Source organism: Mastomys coucha, unplaced genomic scaffold (assembly GCF_008632895.1).
Source record: "Mastomys coucha isolate ucsf_1 unplaced genomic scaffold, UCSF_Mcou_1 pScaffold6, whole genome shotgun sequence".
In the NCBI taxonomy this organism is placed as follows: domain Eukaryota; kingdom Metazoa; phylum Chordata; class Mammalia; order Rodentia; family Muridae; genus Mastomys; species Mastomys coucha.
This window is the reverse complement of record NW_022196912.1, coordinates 88,124,654-88,134,790: the sequence shown is the minus strand read 5'-3', so window position 1 is coordinate 88,134,790 and position 10,137 is coordinate 88,124,654. Positions and strand designations below refer to the sequence as shown.

Sequence of the window (10,137 nt, the reverse complement as noted above, 5' to 3'; positions counted from 1 at the left end):
GAGATCTTCTTCAATTTCCTTCTTCAGAGACTTGAAGTTCTTGTCAAACAGATCTTTTACTTGTTTAATTAGAGTCACACCAAGGTATCTTATATTATTTGTGACTATTGTAAAAAGTGTTGTTTCCCTAATTTCTTTCTCAGCTTGTTTATCCTTTGTGTAGAGGAAGGCCACTGATTTGCTTGAGTTAATTTTGTATCCAGCTACTTTGCTGAAGTTGTTTATCAGGTTTAGGAGCTCTCTGGTGGAATTTTTGGGGTATAATATCATATCATCAGCAAATAAAGATAATTTGACTTCTTCCTTTCCAATTTGTATCCCTTTGATCTCCTTTTGTTGTCTAATTGCTCTGGCTAGGACTTCAAGTACAATATCGAATAGGGAGGGAGAGAGTGGGCAGCCTTGTCTAGTCCCCGATTTAAGTGGGACTGCTTCAAGTTTCTCTCCTTTAGTTTGATGTTGGCTACTGGTTTGCTGTATATTGCTTTTACTATGTTTAAGTATGGGCCTTGAATTCCTGATCTTTCCAAGACTTTTATCTATGAAGGGATGTTGGATTTTGTCAAATGCTTTCTCAGCATCTAATGAGATGATCATATGGTTTTTTTTCTCTAAGTTTGTTTATATAGTGAATTACATTGATGGATTTCTGAATATTGAACCACCCCTGCATCCCTGGGATGAAGCCTATTTGATCATGATGGATGATCGTTTTGATGTGTTCTTGGATTTGGTTTGCAAGAATTTTATTTAATATTTTTGCATCGATATTCATAAGGGAAATTGGTCTGAAGTTTTCTTTCTTTGTTTGGTCTTTGTGTGGTTTAGGTATAAGAGTAATTGTGGCTTCGTAGAACGAATTGGGTAAAGTACCTTCCATTTCTATTTTGTGGAATAGTTTGAGGAGTATTGGTATTAGGTCTTCTTTGAAGGTAGAACGAATTGGGTAAAGTACCTTCCATTTCTATTTTGTGGAATAGTTTGAGGAGTATTGGTATTAGGTCTTCTTTGAAGGTCTGATAAAACTCTGCACTAAACCCATCTGGTCCTGGGCTTTTTTTGGTTGGGAGACTAGTAATGACTGTTTCTATTTCCTTAGCAGATATGGGACTGTTTAGATCGTTGATCTGATCTTGATTTAACTTTAGTACCTGGTATCTGTCTAGAAAATTGTCCATTTCATCCAGGTTTTCCAGTTTTGTTGAGTATAGACTATCTTGTTAATTAGGATGTCTCTGTGCCCTCTAGTTAGTCAGGCTAAGGGTTTATCTACTTTGTTGATTTTCTCAAAGAACCAGGTCCTGGTTTGGTTGATTCTTTGTACAGTTCTTTTTGTTTCTATTTGGTTGATTTCAGCCCTGAGTTTGATTATTTCCTGCCTTCGACTCCTTGTGTGAATTTGCTTCATTTTGTTATAATGCTTTCAGATGTGCTGTCAGATTGCTGGTATATGCTCTCTCCAGTTTCTTTTTGTAGGCATTTAAAGCTATGAGTTTTCCTCTTAGGACTGCTTTCATTGTGTCCCATAAGTTTGGGTATGTTGTGGCTTCATTTTCATTAAACTCTAGAAACTCTTTAATTTCTTTCTTTATTTCTCCCTTGACCAAGTTATCATTGAGTAGAGTGTCGTTGAGCTTCCATGCGTGTGTGGGCATTCTCTTGTTTATGTTGTTATTGAGGAGCAGCCTTAGTCCATGGTGATCTGATAGGATGTGGTAGAGAATGGAATGGAAAAGTCTCCCTTTTGAGGCAACTGACTTTATACTTTCTCATCAAAGCATTAATAATTTTCAAATTCCCAAAACGCAGAGGTGTGGAGCCCAGTCCCAGTGGATACATCTATAAAATGATTCCCAAAACCTATGGCTCAGAGAACATTGCAGAAGATGGGGCAAAAGGATTGTAAAACCAACTGCCTCCAGAGGCTTTGCAGGTGTGGCTGCTGTGTCACATGTGCATCAGTAGGCGGCAGAGAGGAGAGAGGCTAAAGCCTGTGACCTGTGAACATCCGAATGTTGAGTAGCCTAGCAGTCCCTGAAAAAGGCAGCTTGAGAAGACTATCAGTCGGGTACCAGGAGCCCAGACAAAAAGCTAACGTGAGACAACCACCAGTGCAGGGTGCTGCACAGGCGGGGACAAGCTCCCAGGGCAGAAGAAGCCAAGGACTAGAAGAACCCCACTTAGAACTAAGGGCCTGGACAGGAGGGAGCCTGAAACAAATGATCCTGGCCTGGGGCCACTACTGCAGGACTAGGTAAGGAATGAGGCCAAGACAACCACCACACTGGCGCTATGGAGTCCAGACAGGGAGCTAGTCCAAGATGACCACCAGTCTAGCACAAAGCAGGTTTGGGGGGTAGGGGTGAGGGAGCGCAGATCATGCCTGAGATGATCCCTACCCAGTGCCAAAATGCCCAAGCAGGTCATAGCACTCCTGAGACCACTCCTGAGATAACCCTAGACATCAGAGACCCTGGACACCACTAAGAGGAGCAAGTAAGTGGTAGAAAGATGGAATAGAGAAAGAAACAGAAGGATGTGTGCACAATGAAGTGAGACACGACCGGAGGGAAATAAGAAACAGCCTGATGTGACTAGACAGTAATGCCCCCTGGGACCAAGGTGAGGTCCTGGTCTGTGCTTGGGGGGACAGGAAAGTCTGGGTCTAAGACCATTCAGTAGCAGGGCTATGTTACCAGCAAAGGTCAGGCAGACATCTCTGGGCTGGGCTGCTACCCAGAGACATGTTAGTGTCTGAGGGCTGTGCAGAATTGGCCCTGTCCATGACCTGGGTGGTTCTAAGGGGATGAAAGCAGGAAAGCTGCCCCTACCCCTAGCCAGCTGGAGTATGGATGAGTGAGACCTGCATATTGTAGGAGATGCAGGTGAGTAGGCCCTGAGGATATGAATGTGGAAGAGTTCGCCCTGCCACTCAACTCCTGAGTGGTGGTGTGAATGGAGAGATAACTTCCTCCTCACTTGCCCTTACCACCTGCAGCAGGTAGGAAATCCATCCCTGGGGTCATGAGAACAGAAGAGCTGGCCCCTGCCCCTTACCAGCTACAGCACTCAGGAAAGCAGGCCCTGAACCTTGCCTGGACAGCACAGTAGTGCTGACCCTGGACTTGGGGTGAGTCAGTCCCTGAGGGAATAGTATAAGAGAGCTAGCCCTGCCTCTTGGCTGCTGGGGGTAGCTCAGATGAAGGAGAGATACCCTCCTCCCCTCCTTCATCCCTCAGCACCTATGGCAGGAGGGAGAGCCAGCCTTGGGGGTCATGAAGAGTGGAAGAACTAGCAATGTCCTTCACCAGCTACAACACTCGGGAGAGCGGGTCCTGCGCCTCACCTTGGCAGAGGGTAGAGCTGGCAGAGGTTGTGGAGTTACTGGTGAGCCAGTTGCAGTGGTGTGGGTGAAAGAGAGCTGGCAGACTGACCAGCTCAGATACCTCTGAGGCCCAGATGCAGGGCTTTGAATTGGCTCATCCCAACATCTACCACATTGATAAATTGCTGGAGTACATGAAAAAGCTAGGCCTACAAATCCAAAACTACAGGATCTCCACGACACAAGGCAACAACAGGATATCCCAGTGAGGTTCCAGTATCGACAGAATAGCCAGAGGATTTGTACCAGGCTGAGTCACTGCAATAAACGTTGCAAGCAAAGAAGTGTAGACAAAAGCGTACACTTTGACACAACTAAAGCTTTCATGAGATTTTTTTTCCCCTGTGGAGTGGTTGCAAGGGTGGAGAGTAGGTACAAGAGGAGGGGAGACATACGGGATCAGGGTGCATGATGCTAAGGTCACAAGGAACTAATAAAAAAGTTTAAAAAAAAAAAAGACTGTAAAAACAAGACTCAGGGGGTTTGCTGTGAAATTGTGTCTCCTAGGAATGTCAAAAGTCTCACCACATGACCTCTCAAACATAAGTTGAGCCAGGCAGTGATGGCGCATGCCTTTAATCCCAGCACTTGGGAGGCAGAAACAGGCGGATTTTCTGAGTTCAAGGCCAGCCTGGTCTACAGAGTGAGTTCCAGGACAGCCAGGGCTACACAGAGAAGCCCTGTCTCGAAAAAAAACAACGACAACAACAACAAAAAGAAAATGCTCAGCTCACTTTCTCCTTTTCATTCAGTCCAGGACCCAACCCATAAAATGGTGACACCACAATTAAGATGGGCCTGGAAACATCTATTAATGTAATCAAGATAATCCCCTACAGGCATGTCTACAGGCTAAGCTCCCAAGTGATTCTAGATTCCTTCAGGTTTACAAGAAATAATAAGTATTAAAATATATAATTATAACATTAAAAACACTCTAAGATTCCTCAAGCTAGCCAACTAGAGTTAGATGTAGTGATGATAACCAGTACTCATCAATTTCATGTTGCAAAACATATGGATCCAATCTTTTCAAGAAATAGCAGAAGTTAACATTTTTATCTATTTCTGATTTTTACATGGTAGTAACTACAATTTCTTTTTTCATTTAAATCCAATGCAAAGTAATACTCTAGGGTAAAACAAAATGAATTTCACTAGTTTCAATCTCTAGAAAAGGCTCTGGGATCTAGGGAGATAGATAAGGAAAAACATAGTAGGCAGGGGCAAACCAGATCTTCACAAGATAAACTAAGGAGTTTGAAGCTTATGGTCAGAGTTAAAACAGCATTTCCCAAACATTTCTTCAGTACAGGAGCTTTCCTCCATACTAAATGTTACCCAGAAACCTAATGTGTAGCACAGATAATGGAATGTTCTTTGGCTGAAATGGATGATAAAGATCTGCTACACCAAACAACTTCCCAGAAAATCTAGAGTTTCAAGAACAGTTGAAAATCACTGTACTCCAGAGTGATGTACACATCCTCCTAAAGCATCAGTTTTATTCAGAAGTTGGATAGGAGGAAAAGAATATGGAAGGTAAATAATTTTTGTTTTAATACAAACATGGAATATATTACAAAATTTCAATGAAAATTTTAAGAAACTTCTAATCACATCTCTATACTAACCCTTTCCCCCTTGAGTTGAATTTGTGTGGGTATTTTATCATGGCAACAAGAAAAGAAATGAGGATATTCATTCTACTGATTTCTGTTCCTATTGATAAACACTGGCCCCCACCCTGCTATAACATTCCTGGGCATATACCCAGAAGATGCTCCAACATGTAATAAAGGACACATGCTCCACTTTATTCATAGCAGCCTATTTATAATAGCCAGGAGCTGGAAAGAACCCAGATGTCCTTCAACAGAGGAATGGATAAAGAAAATGTGGTACTTTATACAATGGAGTACTACTCAGCTATTAAAAATGATGAATTCATGAAATTCTTAGGCAAATGGATAGAACTAGAAAATATCCTGAGTGAGGTAACCCAATTGCAAAAGAAAACACATGGCATACACTCACTGATAAGTGGATATTAGCCCAAAAGCTCCAAATAACCAGGATACAATTCACAGACCACATGAAGCTCAATAAGAAAGAAGACCAAAGTGTGGGTGATTGGTCCTTCTTAGGAGAAGAACAAAATCCTCACAGGAGCAAATATGGAGATAAAGTGTAGAGCAGAGACTAAAGGAAAGGCCATCCAGAGACTGTCCTACCTGGGGATTCATCCCATATACAGTTACCAAACCCAGACTGTGGATGCCAGGAAGTGTATGCTGAAAGGAGCCTGATATGACTGTCTCCTGAGAGGCCCTGCCAGAGCCTGACAAATACAGAGGCAGATGTTAGCAGCCAGCCCTTAGACTGAGTGTGGGTCCCTTAGACCAAGTGTGGGGTCCCTAATAGAGGAGTTAGAGAAGGGACTGAAGGAGTTGAAGGGGTTTGCAACCCCATAGGAACAACAATATCAACCAACCAGATCCCCCAGAAATCCCAGGGACTAAGCCACCAACAAAGGAGTACACATGGCTCCAGCTGCATATGTAGCAGAGGATGGCCTTGTCATGCACCAATGGATGGAAAGGTCCTTGGTCCTATGAAGACTCAATAGATGCCCCAGTGTAGGGAAATCGAGGGTGGGGAGGTGGGAGTGGGTGGGTGGAGGAACACCCTCATAGAAGCAGGGGGAGGGAGGATGTGATAGGGTGTTTCTGGGAGGGAGGGAAACTGGGAAAGGGGATAACATTTGAAACGTAAATAAAGGAAATATCCAACAAAAAAAACTGGCCCCTTGTCCCCTGTTGTAAAGGTAACTTAGTATGGGTGCGTGTGTGTGTGTGTGTGTGTGTGTGTGTGTGTGTGTGAAAGAAAGAGAGAGAGAGAGTGAGAAAGAGAGAGAGAGAGAATGACAGTCAGACAGATAGACAGATAGATAGATAGACAGACAGAGGGCATGCACATGTATGATCAGAAAATAGAAATAGCTTGAGGGAGTTCTCTCTTTGCAGCGGGATTGAACTCAAGTCCTTGGCAGACCCCCTTACCTGCTGAGCCATATTGCCACCCCTACTTAAAATGTTTGGAAAGAGTTGATGGAGGACATAAGAAGCCACTGATAAAGATTAAGCAGGAAGTATCATGGTTATTCACAAGGCTTTTCTAAGTAGGAAGGCAACTTTTCGTTTTCTCAGTTTGGGGTTAGGAAACTAGTGGGGCCATCAAGCCCCCACTAGTTATAACTAAAACAGAGTAGCCTCAGACAGGAGACATCTAAAATAGTCCAAAGAGAGAGGAGAAGAATATAGATTGTGACACACAGGGAATATGATAAAAACCTGTAACTTGAAGGGCAGTTTTAGGAGAAAATATACACAGTGCTTGGTAATGACTTAAACGCTTGTTGGCACCTTGCTCTCCTACTAGCTAAACTACAATCCATAGATGACTCCAGCAGCACTTATCACAATCATGGCATCTCTACCTGCCCTATCAATAATACCCCAGGGAAAGACTATCTTTTTGTTCCCCTCTGCAACATCAAGTTATAGCACACAGAAAGTGCTAAATGAAAGGACATTTGAAGTTACGTACCAGGATCAAGTGACAAGAAGCAGAAGAAAATCAAAAAACCAGGAAACTTTGTAGGCTTAGATTTTTCGAAAACTACTTAAGTAAGGGTTCTTAAACACTTTAATCTCCCTTTTAGCCCACCACCCACCAGAGGTAGTGGAAAGGAAAGGTTAATAGGTCAACCTTTCCACATAGAGGACGTGGACCTATTCAGAAATAGTTCTTTGGGGTGATTCCAATCGGCAGTGTCAGGATGACAGCAGTTCAGTTCACACAAATCATCATCGGCAGCTCAATCCACTTGCAAACATCATTCAGGAATCAGCAAGGGCAGTTCAATCAAGAAGAAACTGAGAGGACCTGCCAATGGGCCCAGAGTCAGAAGCAGCAAGAAGCCGCTGGAATATCACAATAAGTTCTTTGGTGCATTTCTCTCTAAGAAGTCACGACAAACGATATCACTGGGGAAGACAAGGCAAACCAATGCCACGCAGCATCCACTGTCTTGCTGGGTTATATTTATACCCTTTCCATCATGGGTTCTCTCAAGTGTCTGCTCTAGCAAAACATCACATGCCCTTTTTCCAGGTAGCTTCTAGAAAGACACCACTTGTCTGTTCTCAGAAAAACATCCTCTCAAAAAACAGTTTCTAGAAAAACATCACATGATACAACTAGGCTACAGAGAAACCAGAAATATCAACTTTAAAACTTATTAACAGCTTTTTCCACTCTCTATGTCCTGATCCTCACACTCAGGACACTGGGATGGGAGGACTAGTATGAGTTTAAGTCCAGCCTGAGCAATAAAACAAAAGCCTGTCTTTAAAATAAAAACTCAGAATGCAGCATAAGTTTATCAGATAACACATTTCAAGGTTATATCTCACTGACCATCAACAAATGTCTACTGTTCTTTTTGTATATGTGTGTGCATGCTTATAAGATAAGGAAAAATGCACTAACATATTATAAAATCTGGAATTATACTTAGTTTAAAAACTCATATTGAATGTGGAGGTGGTGGTTCATGTTTTAACTCCAGCACTAGAAACAAAAGCAGGTAGATTTCTATGAGTTCAAGGCCAGCATGATCTACACAGTGACTTTCAAGCCAGCTAGGACTACATAGTAAACCCTGCCTCAAAACATAAATTTGAAATAATTTTTCCCCCTTCTCTTCTCCCTCTTGCTCGGGCCCTGCTCACTCCAGCCCAAAGGTTTTTTTATAATTTGTTTCTTATTACAGGTGGTTGTGAGCCACCATGTGGTTGCTGGGATTTGAACTCATGACCTCCGGAAGAGCAGTCAGTGTTCTTAACTGCTGAGCCACCTCACCAGCTCTGGAATAAATTTTTAAAAATTTCATTCTGGCTCTGGCTCTCCCCCTTCCTTCCCCTCTTCCTCTCCTCTCTCCTCTCTCTCCCTTTCCCCCTCTGGATCAGGACATAACTCACAGCTACCCCACCAACACCATGAGTGTCACCATGTTCCTGCCATGCCACAATCATCATGGTGATGGCCTAACCCTCTCAAACTATTAGCCAACCCCAATTAAATGCTTCCTTTTATAAGAGCTGCCTTATTCATGGTGTCTCTCCACAGCACTAGAACAGTGACTATGACATCTGATCTCACCCTGGCTGCATGTTGTGTCTGCTCAGGCAATTTTCAGCTCCTAACCCCCGAACAGTCATGTTCACCTTGGCAAAACATTCACATCACAGTCAAGACTTTTCACTACCCTGACTATGGTTCAGATGAATAACCAAAATATCTGCTGAACTTATAGTCTACACAAATGTTACCAGGGTTTCCCCGACATACACCTGACAAGTCAATTGTGAGATTAAGTGGAAACTTAAGGGTTCTTGGAAAAGTCAGTAATGTTGGATGGTGTTTTGCTGGGGCAAACACGTGAAGGAGTGTTTTCCTGAATCAGACACAAGTGAAAGGACATTTTGCTAAAGCAGACACTGAAACAGGTGAAAGGATGTCCTGCTAAAACAAGCACATGAAAGGATATGTGATGTTTGGAGGGAGTATAAAATAGGACTCAATCGACAGTGAAGGGGTCCTGGGTTGCTTGCAGAGCTAAGTCTTGGCCTCTCAAGTCTTCCCAGATCTTTGCTTCCTTGAGAGGCACAGACCTTCTCCTGGCGTTCCTGGGGATCCTGGGCCTCCTGCTGACTCTATTGATTAGGCTGAGGATTGGCTGCTCCCGCTAGGTCCTGACAGGATGCTGCTATCCAGATTCTACCCAACTGGATTGCTGCATATCAATGAAGCATTTTTGAATGGATCCAACTGCCACTGCTGACCTGTGAACTAAAATTGCTGATTTCCTGACAATACAGATGAGATCTGCTCCAAAGAACAATTTCTAAACAGGTCCACCTCCCTGGAATCCTTTCTTTTCTACTTCCTCTGGTGGGTGGTGGGCTAGGAGGGAAGTTAAAGCATTTAAGAACCATCATTAAAAATAGGCTTTGAAAAAAATTTTCATTCTGCTGTTGTGAGGCTAGCTAAGAGATAGAGCACTTTTCAGAGTGCATAAAGCCCTGGGTTCAATTTATTTTGCTAAAAAGAAAAGAAAAATCTTAAAAGTTTCTGAGACTTGAGGCCCTAGAGAAGGAGGAGGTCTGGTGGGGATGGAACACCCTCTTGGAGGCAAGGGGAAGGAAGAATAGGATGAGGAACTGCAGGAGAGAGGACTGGGGGAGGAGTGCACAACGACTGGGATGTAAATAAAGTAATAAAAATAAATAAATAAATATTTTTTTTTTTAAAAAATCACTATAACCAGAAATTCCAAATTACTAAATTGGAATATAAGAGTAATGAATTCATCATGACAAACATTGATGATTCAGTATTTAAGAATATTTTATTTTTAACTTCAACAAAGTATATCTGGATGCAGAGCACTGATTATTAATGGTTAGCAGGGTAGAGAAAGGAAGGTTTTGCATGCTGTATGGTTGGGCTAAAACATCACCCTGAATCCTATTACTATTAATTGTGTACATGCCAATCAAAATAAAATTAAATGTAATAGACAAAAAAAGTTTCTGCTGACTTAAATAACTTTATAAATTGGTTTTTTTTTTAGATATTTTCTTTATTTACATGTAAATTTCTCCATTCCCAGTTTCCCCTCCAAA

General features: G+C 42.4%; 1 protein-coding gene and 1 pseudogene across 1 annotated transcript in view; one reads left to right on the top strand and one right to left on the bottom strand.

The window, feature by feature from the left end:
- The window catches only part of Mnat1 (MNAT1 component of CDK activating kinase), a 154,787-nt gene that overhangs the window by 125,240 nt on the left and 19,410 nt on the right, over nucleotides 1-10,137 (bottom strand). The gene's annotated exons all lie outside the window — the stretch shown is intronic.
- LOC116081346 lies at nucleotides 1,912-2,032 on the top strand (annotated as a pseudogene).